We start from the raw sequence: 16165 nt of genomic DNA, 5'->3' as shown, positions 1-16165 counted from the left end.
TATTTTAAACCACTTTTCATGGAAATAGAACTATAATCATATATATATATATACATATATATATATATATATATATATATATATGATTTTGTGTGTTTTGTATAGTTGATTGAAAGCATGAATGACTAAACTCCATCTCCTTTATGACACCTTTGATTTCAAGTATTGTGAATTGTTTAAATGCATGAAATTTCTCAAAGAAAACTGGTGAGTGAATCCTTTACTAATGATCATAAAATGATATAGGTTGTGACGTGTTGAGAGGGGGTTTATGAATGGAAAATATTTATCGCGTTAAAATTAACAATTTTTATGGATTTAGAACAATTTAAACATAACATGACCACTTTATGATTGTACAATTGAAAGGAGAGTGTTTTTGATATAAATTTAAGTGAAAACCTATTGCACGACTTTCCCTCATTTGATGTTTAAAAGCTATAGGTGGTCATTAATATGATAATAAGTGAAAAGGGCTACAGATATGATGTGATATGATTTGGTTAACTTGTAAGTCAGGGTATGACGATACCCGGTGATTATATACCCTTAACCAGATAAGTATTGAATGTTCTGATAGTATGAAGCGTGTTTTTTTAAAGAACTAAAATTTGTCTTAAGAGAGCTAGTTGGTTACTCAAAGAAGGAGTTTGAGTGTAAGGGCTCATCGCTGGAAATCGTAGTTGCCGATGCGTGACTTATGATATTGTATCTTACACGGGAAGATAATAAAATAATTAGGACATCTCACATGGGGGGGTTCCTGTGGTGTGCTCACATGGGGGTATCACCAGCTCTAATCCTGGCGGCTACTTGGATTGGGGGCTTGGCCGCCGAGCCAAGGGAAGATTCCATATAGCCCATGGAAGTGCAAAATTATAGGGTGTACCGACTAGCTCAGAAGAATAACAAAGAGTGAGTCAAGGTTGTCAAGAATTGATTTGAAATTTATTAAATATGCCTATGTATATTTACTTGTATAATGTTCACTGTTATTGTGAAATGCTCTCGCCTATTTTGTGTAAAAGTATTCTATTTTGTATAAATGTATTGACCCTCCTATATTTCAGGATCTGAGGCACAGTCCCGGGGTCCTGCTAAGTAATGGAATTGTCTGTCTAAAGTTTGCAGTTGGTGAGTTTCCCTAACTTTGGAAGGTCTGATTTATGAGATTCCATTGTTTATTCTAGTTCATGGTTCGACTGGGGGCGCTGTCCTAGTTTCTTGACAAGTTGTTGGTTTTTATATTGTTAGAGGTTTAGCAGACTAGTGTTAAATATTGTTAAATATTTATGCATTTTATAATTGTAATTATCAGTTAGAATGAGATGATAGCCCTGTTTTAGAAAATATCATTTTTCTGCACTTCATTATAATGTATGAACTACGTGTATGAATGCGAAATAGATGGGGCTCTTGGGCCTCCATGGTTCGGGATGCCCGTCGTGGCCAGGGCCTTGGCTCGGGTCATGATATTTATGCATCCCTACACGAACCATCCTCAACTTAGGTAATTTCTTGAGTTGAGGTGTACAATGTCCAAGACTGGACCAAGATCAAAGTATTTTCATTATAAAACTCATGAAGATGAATAGGGTAGATTAAAGAAAAGGGTCAATTTAGTCTTAAAATCAGGTTCAAGGGATATTTTATTCATATGGTAGGCTTACTCGAGATTTATTGAACTATTTCAAAACTTCCTATGATCTTTTCCTTACCTTTTATCCTATGACTTCAACGAGACTATCCAAGTAACTTCTAGACCATGCGTGCACACACACACACACCCCTTACTCACTTTTGGCTTAGGGCTATTATTTTAGTCACTATCTATTTAGTTCATGCAAAGTTAGGACATGTTATTATTCTAAAAATACAAATTTCATGATGTGATCCAAACATTGATTATAGTTCGAGTTTGCACATAACACATCACATAAAAATAATTTTTTTTTACAGGGGTATCATATAACTAGTTCAAAATAATTTGCATACTCTTTATTTTATCAACTACACCAAGTTTTCTCATTTTTCTCTAAGTTATAGACCAAATACAAAATGACACAAAAACATCAATAAGAAACCTAAACATGTTGGTTCTAACTAAGATAGCCTAACTGAGGGAAAAGAAATACGACAACGAAACCTCAACTGTAGTATAACCCACCCCAATTTATAAGGCAAATAATGCTCTAATTATAAGATATGAAAGTAAAAATTTGACAAGGGACATGCCTGGGGAACACTAGAAGCCCGTAGTACTATGATTAGCTCGGGTCTGAGATAGGACCTCCCCAACAATATTTAATCTCATGGTTGTGGTATTGGCAGGGGTACTCTCTGATTTGTGGGAACTAGTGGCAGTCGATGCACTAAATAATACAATTGGTGTAGACTCTGTACCCCCTACAGTATGGGTCACCACCTTACTAGTAGGTGCGATATTTATCGCCTCCTTTGGTAACACTTCCTTAAAGGTATGATGGGGTACTCTATCGTTTCTTATTTCTTTTTTTTTTTGTCCATATTTTCTCCTTCTTTTATTTTGGGGATGCAAATCACCCCTCATACGTTCAATATTTGAATCATTAACCTCAATTACTGGTGCTCAACTATAAAAATTTGGGACCATAGAGTTTACATCACCAGCTAGCTCCATCAAGGATGCATTGCATGCGGTAGAGGAGTACAATTAGGATAGTCTGTTGTACCTTCACAGTTTTAGTTGATAACTGGATATTAGATCTATAAAAATAGGTCTAAACTATCTGTATTACTTCCTTGATCTCATCAGCTATGAAGGGTTTTACTCCTACCTCGAACTTCTGACTCCTAGAATCATACAGGATATGTGTCCTCAAGATCTGCTTCAACTTAGCAGTGGGGATCATATATATGGAAGGAGCATATGGATGGGAACCCAAATGTGTTATGGCTAGTTGAGAAGAGGATAAATTAGCACCATCTTTAGATGTTGGGATTTTACTATCCGAGGCAACCTTCGCTATATTTTATGTCCCAACAACCCAGGCTGGAGCCGACGGGTTCTAGATTCTTAATTAGAGCCATATTTGTTATCTTCATTGACTTTATATGTAATAACCCTCATGGTCATTTACTTTATTTTCATACATTTTTGGTGTCTAGAGTTTTTCTATAAGTGACCCAAGTTATTTATGACTGGCTGAGACTAATAGTTCAATTTCGGGCGATTAATTTGAGAATATTAGTGATACCAAATGTATTGTAGAATACTTAATTTAAATTAGAATTTGGTATAAATATAATTTATTACCCTTCTAAAATATTTTTGAAAGATATAAGATTCTTTAGTTATGATATATTTATATTACTTTATAATAATTTTTATAGTCTAGTAAAATTTTAGACGGAAATAGTGAATCTAGATATGTTATAATAGTATTATTATATAATAAAGTTTTTATTAGAAATAATTTTCTATTAATTATGGTATATTCAAAATATTATATTTATTTACCATGAACCTACACAATACCCGAATATATGACTAATGAGATAAAATGGACTAATATTGGAGTAAAACCACATGTCCACATGGGACTATGACATGAATGAGAGTATGTTTATGTGAAAAATGTTAAAGTGACATTAAGAGGTAGCATATATTGTGTCAATTAGCCCATTTAAATAGTTTGGAACATGTTTATCATCAAAACATTCTTAAAAGTGTTATCTTTTATCATCTTCATATATAATCACCTCTACATATAATTAGTTTTTGCTTTAATTTATAGATAGCACGTTGGAGAGAATTTCGTAAGAAAATTATTTTATTGCAATACCTAGTCACTAAAAAGGAATCAATTATCAACATCAAGTTACTCAAGTTCGGGTTTTAGTGGCATTATCTGGAGACTTCACGGAGATATAATTTACCTTTGGCATTTAGATAAAATAGATCTATCATATATTTAGATTGAGCTTATTTGTGGTGGTTGTGTACTATTATGCTAGTTTTGAACAAATACTTGTAGTTTGAGCATTATTTGATATATATATCATGTCTTATTTGTTTGGTTAGGACCCCATTTCAGCAAATTTTTATATTCTGTCTTTCACTATGATATCACTTTAGGATGTAAAGTTAAGTTGAAAAACCTTGGATTTGTGCCTTTTAAATTAAGATATGCAAACGGTTAGTTAAATATATTTTAGTTTCGATTTAGGTTCAACATATACTTTATTTTTGTCATGGATTGTGAACTTTGATACTACTTTGGCATTGATTCTGGTATGATTTATATTATAATTTTATAGTTGGGTATTGTTACTATGAGTTCCAGTTCGAGTTAAACATCTGGTTATGATGATTTGGGAAATCTATTACTAATTACTATTATTCTGGGAGTTATGGTTCCTCTGAGTTACGGTTTGAGTATGATATTTGATTATCAGTTCTGTTGTATATCATATATATGTCCTCTCATTTTACCAACTATTTTCAGTTTGAATCCGGCATATGGCCTTTTGTTATTACCACGACTACCTATTCAAGCCCAACATCTGGCCTCTTGTTACTATCCATTGAAGTTGGTTTAAGAATGGTTCAAGTTCGGTGAACATCTGGATGACTACTATGATTTCTTGGGATCGAATCAGTTACAAATTATTTATGCTTATTTTCTTTAATTGCTTCTTGTATGTCCCACCAGCTTATGAGGGTACGATTAGGTTAATTGTCTTCTGCAGTATGCCTAGTGGGCTTACGGGGGCCCAATTAGTTATTTTTTGATTTATTTTTTATAACTACATTATTTATTTTTAATTGCTTATATTTATTCCTTTATTGTATTTGCATAACTTGGTAGTTGTTTACCTTTCTATCCATGTTTACTGTTGAGTGAGATTACACCATTATATTTTAGTTATACACTTCCTGTATTGACATCAGTTGGCTGATGATGCCTACTGAGTACCCATTACTTTGGTACTTATACTGCATTTCTACATTCTTTTTCTTAGTGTAGATCCAATTATAGCAGCCGGTGTTGACGTGATTTCTACCTTTCAGTACTGATTCAGAGCAGGTTGATCTTATTGTTGTCTGAGTGTAATTCTTTTTATCTACTCCAGTTTCGTATTTTTTACTCAAGACTGCTTTATATTGTGTATTTTTTTTATTCTTTCCTGTACTCTGGGTATATTTTAGCAGTGGGTCTAGTACTGGCCTTAAAAGGCTTGGGAGGAATTCATTTGTTTACTTGATCCTTTTTCTTTTCTCATTTTGATATATGATATATGTATCCATTATGTTTGTCTCTTGTGATTACTACTGCTCTCATTATATGCGATCTTTTCTTATTTTTATCTGTTAGCCCATTACCTATTATTCTGGGTTATGGCTTGCGTACTTACTGGTGGGATAAGGTGGGCACCTTCATGACTTGAGAAATCAAGTCGTGACATCTTGGTATCATAGCTTAGGTTTTAATGATATTATTGGTACTAGAGCTTAGTAGATCCCCGTGAATCCGTACAGAGATATCTGTATCTTGTCTTTGAGAGGCTACAACATATTTTTAGGGAAAAAAAATCTCATTTTCTTTATCCATTTTCATGCGTAGAGTCTGATTTGGTTTTTAATCTTATTGTTTCACTCTTTACTCAGATGGGTAAGATGCGAGGTCTAGAAGTCGGGGAACGGTAACCGAGCTTGCTGCTAGAGTTTCAGCTTGGGGTTGAGGTTGACGCAGATATCAGGGGTAGGATAAGGAAGCAACCCCAGTTTGGGATCATGCCAGGGATCTATCACATGATCTGTCATAGCTTTTGAGACTAAGAAAGCTCCAAGTATTCAACCATAATAATAGGTAGGCCAGGGGGCAGCCCAGGCTCCACCTAATTTTATATCTTCTCCTATTCTTTGTGATTCCTTGGTACCATTATTGGGGTTAGTTGGCAGTCCACCAACTAAGGGAGCTTAGTTAGTAGTACAAACTGACATTGATTTAGGGGCACAACCTGCGGTAGCAATGTCTAGGGCAGAGGATCCGCCAACACCAGTAGTACCATAATCAATAGTAGTCCAGCCAGTTATGTCTTCAAAGGAGAAGAAGATGCTGGGATAATTTTTAAGATTGACTTCACCTAGGTTTGCTGGGACCTAAGGGAGGATGCTTATGAGTTCCTATCTAGTTGCAAGGAGCGGTTATAAAATTTAGGGTTGGTTGAGTTGTGAGGAGTGGAATTTGTTACTTATAAGCTAGACAAAGTAGCGAGAACATGGTGGAGATGTTATCTTGATTCTAGGCCAGTTGGGTCTCTACCAGTGATATGAACTCAGTTCTCCAAGGCTTCATAAGGAAGTGTATGCCTTTTAGTATACGCGAGCATCTTCGGGATGAGTTTTCTGCTTTGATATAGGGTTCTATGTCTGTGGCTAAGTATGAGGCAAGATTCCATGAGTTAGCCAGACATGCTACTATGATTCTGTCTATAGAGTATGAGCATATTCAATGCTTTATCAGGGGATTAAGATTATCACTTTATAGGGCTACACAAAGTTTTGTGACTTTTGGAAAGCTTTTCTTGAGATTGCTGAGCATGTTTATTCTGCAGAGGAGATGGATCATGAGGTCCAAGGGGGCAGGGATAAGAGACTACATTACTAGGATAGCTACAGTAATTTACAGTCCACAGGCCAAGGATTTCATGCTAGGTGCCCCTAACAGCAGCCTTCTCAGCATCAGGTTCAGTCTAGTTAGCCAGTTCAAGTATCACTTTAGATATCAAAAAAGGGTTAGCCCAGTTATAGTGGTTTCAGTAGTCATCCTCAGAGGGGTGTTCAGTCAATATCATCGAGTCAGGGTGGTAATTTAGGATCCATCAAACCTTTTAGAAAAAGCAAGCTGCCTTGAGATATGTTATGACTATTGGGTTATTGGTCACTTTACCCGTGAGTGTCCTTAGCATAGAATGATTAAGCCTTTACTTCTGACTGTACAACTGATTAGGTCAGTGGTACCCCTAGGTAAGGGTGGTACACAGGTCATAGAGGTAGTCCCCAGGGTTCTAGAGATGGTCTGTAGGGAAGTAGCATAGGTGGTTAGACAGACACCTATTCTAATAGTGGACAAGGTCATTTGTATGTTTTACCTAGTAGATCAGAGACTAAGGCTTCGAATATTGTGATCATAGGTATGATTTTTGTATGCCATCAGCCAACTTCTGCTTTATTTGATCCCAATTCCATGTTTTTATATGTTTTTGCTTATTTTGCATCATAATTGGATTTATGTTTAGAGTCTTTATTAGTTCCATTACATATAGATATCTTCGTGGGTTATTTTAGTAGTGGATTGGGTATATAGACCTTGTTTGGTGACTGTTTGGGAGTTTGATACTCAGATTGATCTCATTGTCCTACATATGGTAGATTTTGATGTGATTCTTGGCATGTGTTGGCTATCTACTTATTTTATGGTTTGGATTATTTTGCTAAGATCTCCACTGTAGCCTAATGTGGCATACCCCCGATTATGTGGAACAATTCTATTAGTCATGCATCGACGAAGATTATTTCTTACATTTGGGCTAGGAGATTGATATTGAGAGGTTGAGTCATATCTTGTGTATGTTCAGGATGTTAGTGCTGAGAGTCCATCATTTTACTTCATCCTTGTGGTTCGTGAGTTTCCTAATATGTTTTTGACCGACCTATCTGGCCTTCCTCTTGAGCGTGATATTAAGTTTATTATTGGCCTTGAGCTAGGTACCCAACCTATTTCAATGGATCCTTATTGAATGGATTATGCTGAGCTAAAAGAGCTGAATAATCATCTTTAGGATCTTCTAGGTCAGGGTTTTATCAGACCGAGTATGTCACTATAGAGTGATCCAGTTCTATTTATTAATAAAAAGAAGGCTCTATGTATATGCATATTGACTACACACAATTGAATATGGTGACCGAGAAGAATAAGTATCCTATGCCTCATATCGATGATTTGTTTGATCAGCTTCGGGGTACAATAGTGTTTTCTAAAATAAATTTAGGCCTGGTTACCATCAGTTGAGAGTTAGGGTTATGGACATCCCTAAGACAACCTTTAGGACTCGTTATGGTCGTTATGATATTCTGGTGATGTATTTTGGGTTGACCAATGCTCCAATGGCTTTTAAAAATATTATGAACCACGTTTTCAGGTTGTATTTGGACTCTTTCTTGATAGTATTTATTAATGACATTCTGGTATATTCGAGGAAAGGGAGGAGCATGAGCGATATTTTAGGATTATACTCCACACTTTGAGAGATAATTGGCTTTATGCTATTTTCACAAAGTGTGATTTCTGGATTGAGTGTGCAGCTTTCTTGGGGAACATAGTGTACAAAGATAGTATTATGGTGGATCCAGTAAAGATTGAGGCTATTTGTAGTTGGGTTAGTATTACATCACCTTCTAAGGTTCACAATTATTTTGGGTTGGCAGGTTACTATAGGTAGTTTATTGGGTGTTTTTCTTCTATTGCATCCCCAGTGACTAGACTGACCAGGAAGAAGGTTCTATTTTTGTGGTCTGTGAGTTTTGAGGTGAGCTTTCTAAATCTCAAGGGTTTTTTTACTTCAACTCTTGTTTTGGATTTTTTGATTGAGGGCAAGGGTTTTACTATTTATTGCAATACATCTGGTGTTAGTTTGGGGTGTGTTTTGATGTAGAGGGATTGTGTTATTGCATATGAATCAAGGCAGCTGAAGGTGCATGAACTCAACTACTTTACTCATGACTTCGAGTTAGCTGCGATAGCTTTTGTGCTTAGGATTTAGAGACATTATTTGTATGTGGTATGTTGTGAGATATTTACTAATCACCACTATCTTCAGTATATTGTGACCCTGAAAGAGCGTAATTCTCAGAAATATAGGTGGATTGAGTTATTGAAGTACTATGATATCTAGATTCTTTACCATCCAAGAAAGGCAAATGTGGTAGCGGATGGCTTAAGCCAAAAGTTAGTTAGTATTGGCAGCTTAGTCTTTATTTAAGTTTCTTAGCAGCCATCTGATTTAGAGATCCATTTCTTCGCAAACTTGATCGTTCATATGGATATTTCAAACCCTTTGAGGATCATTGCTAGTGTTGAAGTCAGATCTACCTTGTTAGAGCAAATTTAGGGTCGTCAATTTGAGGATAACAATTTTATAGCATTCAAAGGTAGGTGTTAAGAGGTGACTCTAGAAGAGCTACCTTAAATTTTGAGGGTGTTCTGAGGTTTGATAGTCGTATTGATGTTTCATATGTTGGAGATTTGATTAAGTTGTTTTTTGTGAGGCTCATAGCTCTAGATACTCTAGTTATCCCGGACAACTAAGATATATAGGGATTTAAGGCAAAATTACTGGTGTAGTGGTATGAGAAGAAATATAGCAGGGTTTGTAGCTTGATGCCTTTATTATCAACTATTAACGATTGAGCATCAAAGACCTGGCGGATTACTTCAGCAACTACCCATTCCTGAGTAGAAGTAGGAGCAAGTTACGATGGATTTCATAGGTGGGTTGCCTCTCACTTCCGTGGTTCCAATAACATTTGGGTTATTGTGGATCGATTGACCAATCTTGTTTATTTTATCCCTGTTCGAGTTTCCTATAGTGTCGAGAGGTTAGCTTATGTTTATTCAGATGGTTGTTCTTTCTTATGGGGTCCTCATATACATTATATCATATTGAGGCTCTCAGTTCACTTTTAGCTTTTAGAGGATGTTTCAGGAGGTATTGGGTATCCAGGTTAACCTTAGCACAATATTTCACCCTCAAAATAATGGGCAATTAGAGCAGATTATTCAGGTCTTGGAAGATATGCTTTACACTTGTGTCTTGAATTTGGGGTCCAGTGGGATTAATTTCTACCTTTGGTAGAGTTTGTACATAATAACAACTTTTGACTATTTAGATGGCCCTATTTGAGGCAGTATATGGTAGATGATGTCAATTATCTGTTGGTTGGTTTAATACTTCTGAGATTAGGCCTCGTGGTACATATTTGCTTTATGAGTCATTGGATCGAGTTTGGGTGATTGAGGATAGTCTTTGAGCAGCTCAGAGTAGATAGAGGAGTTATGCTGACAGGAGATATCGTCAATTGATATTTAGATTTTGGTGATAGGTTCTTTCTACATGTATTGACCATGAAAGACGTGATAAGGTTTGGGAGGAGGGGTAAGCTTAGCCCTAGGTATATTGACCCTTTAAGATTCTATAAATAGTTGGGGAGGTAGCTTATCTGTTAGGATTGCCTCCTTCCTTCTTAACCATTCACTTGGTGTTCCATGTATCTATGTTATGGTAGTATATTCCATATAAGCTGCAGGTAATTCAGTGGGACTTAGTTTAGTTAGACGAGAGGTTGGCGTTTGTAGAAGAGCCAATGTCCATTTTGGCTAGAGATATCAGACGATTGTGCTCTAGGGACATTTCAGTAGTGAAGGTTCAGTGGCGTTACCATCCAATCGAGGTGGCTACTTGAGAGACCGAGCATGATATGTGCGCCTAGTATCCTAACCTGTTTGAGCCTTCAGGTATTTCCTTATCCTTTTACTTTGGCGGACCAAAATTCTTTTAGTAGTGGATATTGTAATGACCCTCACGATCATTTACCTTATTTTCATATATTTGTTGGGATTGATAGCTCGGTTTTTGGGCAGTTCATTTGAGAATATTAGTGATAAAAAATATATTGTACAATAATTAATTTAAATTAGCATTTGATAGAAATATAATTTATCCTTCTAAAATATTATTTATAGGTATATGATTCTTTAGTTATGGTATATTTATATTACTTTATAATAACTTTTATAGTCTATGAATATTTGAAGTGGAGATAGTGAACCTAGATATGTTAAAATATTATTATTGTTATATAATAGAGGTTTTATTCAAAGTAATTTTCTATTAATTATGATATATTCAAAGTATTATATTTATTTTACCACATATGCGATACCCGAATATATGCATAATAAGATAAAATGAATTGATATTGGAGATAAAATGAATTAATATTGGAGTAAAACACGTGGGATTATGACATGAATGAGAGTATGTTTATGTGAGAAATGTTAAGTGACATTAAGAGGTGGCATAAATTGAGTCGGTTAGCCCATTTAAATAGTTTGGTACATGTTTATTAATAAAACATTCCAAAAAATATTATCTTCTATCATCTTCACATATAATCACCTCTACATATAATTAATTATTTTTTTAATTTATATTTAGCACGTTGGAGAAGAGTTCCTAAAAATTATTTTGTTTCCATACTTAGTCATTAAAAAGAATCAATTATCTAAAAATTATTCAAGCTCGGTGTGGCACTATCCGGAGGCTTCGCGGACAGACATTTTAGCTTAGACGTTCAGGTAGGCTAAGCTTACCTATATTTAGATTGAGCTTATTTACGACGATTGTGTACTATTATGCTAGTTTTGGATAAATACTTGTAATTTACGTACCATTTGATATATATACCATGCCTTGTGTGTTCAATTAGGACCCTATTCTAGTAAATTTTGGTATCTTGTCTTTCAGTATGATATAACATCTATCACTTTAGGATGTGGAATGAAGTTACAAATTATTGGATTTGTCCCCTTTAAATTAAGATATGCGAATGGTTAATTAAATATATTTTAGTTTCGGTTTAGGTTCAGCATATAGTTTATTTCTATCTTGGATTGTGAACTTTAGTACTACATTGGCATTGGTTATTGTATGGTTTGGATTTTAATTCTATAGTTGGGTATGGTTACTATGAGTTTCAATTGGAGTTCGTCATTTGGTTATGATGATTTGGGAGTTATAGTACTAATTACTGTTGTTCTGGAAGTTGTGGTTCATCTAAGTTCCGATTCCAGTCTGACATCTGATTATGAAAACTGTTGTATATCATATATGTGTCCTCTCATTATTACCCACTATTTTGGGTTTGAATCATGCATATGACCTCTTGTTATTATCTACCACTACTGGTTCAAGCCCGAAGTTTGGCCTCTCGTTACTACCTATTGGTTTTAGTTCAAGCTTGGTGCACATCTGGATGACTATTATGATTTTTTGGGATCGGCTTAGTCATAGATTATTTATGCTTATTTTCCATAATTACTTCTTGTGTGTCCCACCGCCTTATGGGGGTACGATTGGGTTAAATGTCTTCTTTAGTATGCCTAGAGGGCTTCTGAGGTCCCAGTTAAGATATGTTCGATTTATCTATTATTGCTGCATTATTTATTTTTTGTATCCCTTATATTTGTTCCTTTGTCGCATTTGCATTGCTTGGTAGTTGTTTTCGTTTTTTTCCTTGTTTACTGTTGACTTAGATTATACCCTTGCATTTTAGTTATACTCTTCCAGTATTTAGATTTGTCGGCCGATAATGCCTACTGATTACCCGTTGCTTTGGTATTCATACATCACTTCTGCATCCTTTTCCTAATGCATATCCGAGTACTAGCAACTGACGTTGATGTGATTACTACATTTCAGTACTGATTCAGAGCACGGTGAGCTTTTTGTTGTCCAATACTTATCCTACTCTATCTAATCAAGTTCAGTCTTTTGTACTCGAGACTTCTTATATATATTATGTATATTTTGGATTTTGTCTATTACTTTTGGTATATTTAAGTAATGGCTCTAGTACAGACCTTGTTAGGTCTTAGGAGGGATTCATTTTTATACTCATTCCTTCTTCCTCTCTTGTTTTGATATATGATATATGTTTCCTTTTTGTTTGTCGCTTGTTATTACTACTACTACCATTATACGCGATCTTTTCTGATTTTTGCCCGTTAGACCATTACCTATTATATTATGCTATGGCTTGGCTTACCTACTGGTGGGATAAGGTAACAGCCACCATGACATGAGAAATTTGTTCGTGACAGGATAAACCTATCCACTGCATCTATAGTCGATATATGTGAATTCCTCAGTAATTGAGTGATGAGGCATAGAAAAGGTAATGTAGTGCTAAACTATAACACTCCGTCTCTAATCTTCCCCGTGATGATCCATGGGATATTCATCTCCAATTCAACCATAAAGGTAGTTATTGGGCCTACATTAATCATATCCAATGTATTATCTTTTACTGTGGGTGGTCCAATGCGGTGCCTCACCACTGGACACCTAGCCTCGACGACAATTTTAGCATATGTTTGTATATTGTTGCCCCATTGACCCATAGGGCATTTTCTCCATTTTCCACAGTATGGTCCGTTAACCACCCGTGGTGCATTACTTTATCATCAATGGTCAACTTTTTCACTCCCTTCAAGTTATTCAGCCAAAAATCATATTCTGGAGTCTTCTCAATTGGTCCAAATATATTTTCAATTAAGGAATTGGAGATCGCAGTTATGACGCAGCCGTTCTTTGTTGGAATCTCTAGTACGAGACGTCCGGTGTTATGAGGAATGCCCTAACAAAAATATCTACCTTATGGCCCCAAACTCGTATAATCGCTAGCCGAGATGCTTTCTCATATCTTTATACTTGACCCAGGGAGTCATATTCTTGATCATCACCATATAGTTGGCATAGAACTCCTTCACCAACTCCAGCCTGGGGTTTCTGTGTGGTCTAATCATCCACCCAACTCGTACCTCTCAAATCCCTGCACCAACTCTGGAATTTTTTGTAGATATTGGTGAAATTCTGGGATCTTCTTGAATATTTTTTTTGCCGGTGTATTCAACAAACCACCTTTAATATAATAATCCTAAGTGTTTAGGATAATTCAGTATCCTGGGTCAACACCCCTTTGAAGTGAGGCAGCAACAACACTCAGGGAGGATTTAGGGTTGGATTTTTCCTCTTTCTCTGAAGGACCCATCTTCTCATCCTGATTAACCCCATCATGTTGTGTATCTCTCTCTCCCTCTTCAGACTAGGGAAGGTCGACGAGAGTAGCATCTTCTACTAAGGAGGTAGATGTTATAACCTTGGCCTGCTTGAGCTCCTTGGATATAGCTCTCATATTTTGAGATGAGTGTTTTTCATCATAGAAGCTATCAGAATACTCTACCTTGGTACCACTAAAGCTATTTGACTAACCCTCTGAGGTTGAGGGTGTGTCTTCCCTCTGAGGTTGAGGGTGTGTCTTTAAGTGCTCTCTTCTTGGAGATGTCTTTCTTTAGCATTTTTTGTATTTATGGTGCCATTATACCTGTAGCAGAATAGAAATTTTGAAATATGAGAAATAACTGAAGGAAATAACTTAAATGACCCTTCCTACAACATGCTATGAAGGTACGGTCATACCTTTTTATCATAAGAAGGGTTCCCCAAAAGCACTGGGCTCACATTTGACTATCCAATTATATTATTGTGCAATAAAGGTACACTCATACCTTCCGATTATAGGGAAATCCTCAATTTACTGAAGGCATGTCATATCAGATGATATACTATGATTGTACCATGATAGCACGATTATGGGATTTGCTCGTATGATGAGCTCCCACACTTTGGAACCTGATACCCCATAACGATCCAACCTGCGACTGTATTTTGATACTATGATCATAGGTTGTGTTGTGGAGTATACTGATTCTTAGCAAATTCTAGACATGCTCATTGACTTATTTTAATCCTTCATTAGCCAATTTTTAGCATTATTGGGTAATCAAGACTTCCTTATTACTGTTTCCCTTTCAAGACCTCATACCCATATGTATTTTAGTAATCTCATTGTTATGCTACTTCTACGAACCGCAATGTTTTACTTATAAAAATAAAGTTCTTGATAGATACAATCGTAATACTTACAAATTTTCTTTTTAAATTGAAGCCTAAGATGAATGGATGAATTTGAGACTGGGGAGTAGCTTCAACACATGAATCAAAACTCTTTTTCTCTTTTGATCAATTGATAGTGCATAAGTAAGAGTTTTTATGATTTAGAATCGATATTGAGTCTTAGGTATAGGGTTTGAGGTTTAAATTTTGAGTTGGGTTAAGTCGATCTTTAAGTTGTCATTAAATCATTAGGACCTAATAGATGACCTAGACTTATGATTGTGATTTCTTCTCGTACTAAGAGGTTTGAAGAAAACTTACCTAATAACCGATGAGCCTTAAGGATGATTGTGATATGTAACCATAACTGTTCCTTACAATTGTAGGTCCAATGTCCTCATTATGTGTTTTTAGGAGTTTGATTAGATGATTGGCTAGGAGTTTGATAAGATGATTAGCACCACGATTATGACATCAAGGTACGATTGTGATAACCAATCATAAGATAAATTCTTGCATATCTATGGACTTTAATGGATTGAATGCAAACGACTGAACTCACAATCATAGGATCTCTCTATGGCCGTGCAATCCTTTTGTGGGTTCAGTTTTTAGCCCAGCCCTATACTTTCCTTCTTTCACAATTCTTGCATAAGTAACACACATTACTCTTTAAAAATAATAAGTATAAAATCATGGGTTACCTATCAAAAATTGCTTGATTTACCATTATGACATGGCGTGGCCAAGTTGGTTACTCACACTTCACCAATAAAATCATGGGTTGCCTCCTATAAAGTGCCTAATTTAGCAACACGACAAGACTCGACTGTGATTGACATTTCAAGCACCATCTAAATCCATATCACATACCATCTTTTCTTCCTTCATTGACCAGAGATAGAATTTCACCTATTGGCCATTCATCTTAAAATCTCTGGCCCTTTTAATTTTCCAATTCAAGTGCACCATAGAGGAACACTCTAGTCAATCTATACGGCCTCTCCATTTTGAATTCAACTTGCCTAGAAATAACTTTAGATTTGACTCAAAAGGTAATACCATAGCTGTAATACCCCATAATATTCTTAGCTCGATTCAGCTCCTAGTTGCATGCATAAGGGGCTTAAGGCTTGAAATTTTTACTAAGTGTTGGGGACTTAGTCATTTTCAAGACCCCTATACTTCTAGGATTTTTATTTAGGTCTTTTCGATCTATGAGACGTTGGTTTTTAAGTTAATTCATGTTCAGGGATGTATGAAGTATGTCTTGAAGGATTTTTGAATTTTTTGGACAAGGTTTGGGTCATGTTTGGATCACGAAAAATAGTCATTCTCTGTAGTAAGCCTGTGTCGCGGTAGCTAGTCTCGACCTTATGCTGAT

Source organism: Capsicum annuum, chromosome 5 (assembly GCF_002878395.1).
Source record: "Capsicum annuum cultivar UCD-10X-F1 chromosome 5, UCD10Xv1.1, whole genome shotgun sequence".
NCBI classification, from domain to species: domain Eukaryota; kingdom Viridiplantae; phylum Streptophyta; class Magnoliopsida; order Solanales; family Solanaceae; genus Capsicum; species Capsicum annuum.
Note: the sequence above shows the minus strand (reverse complement) of the source record.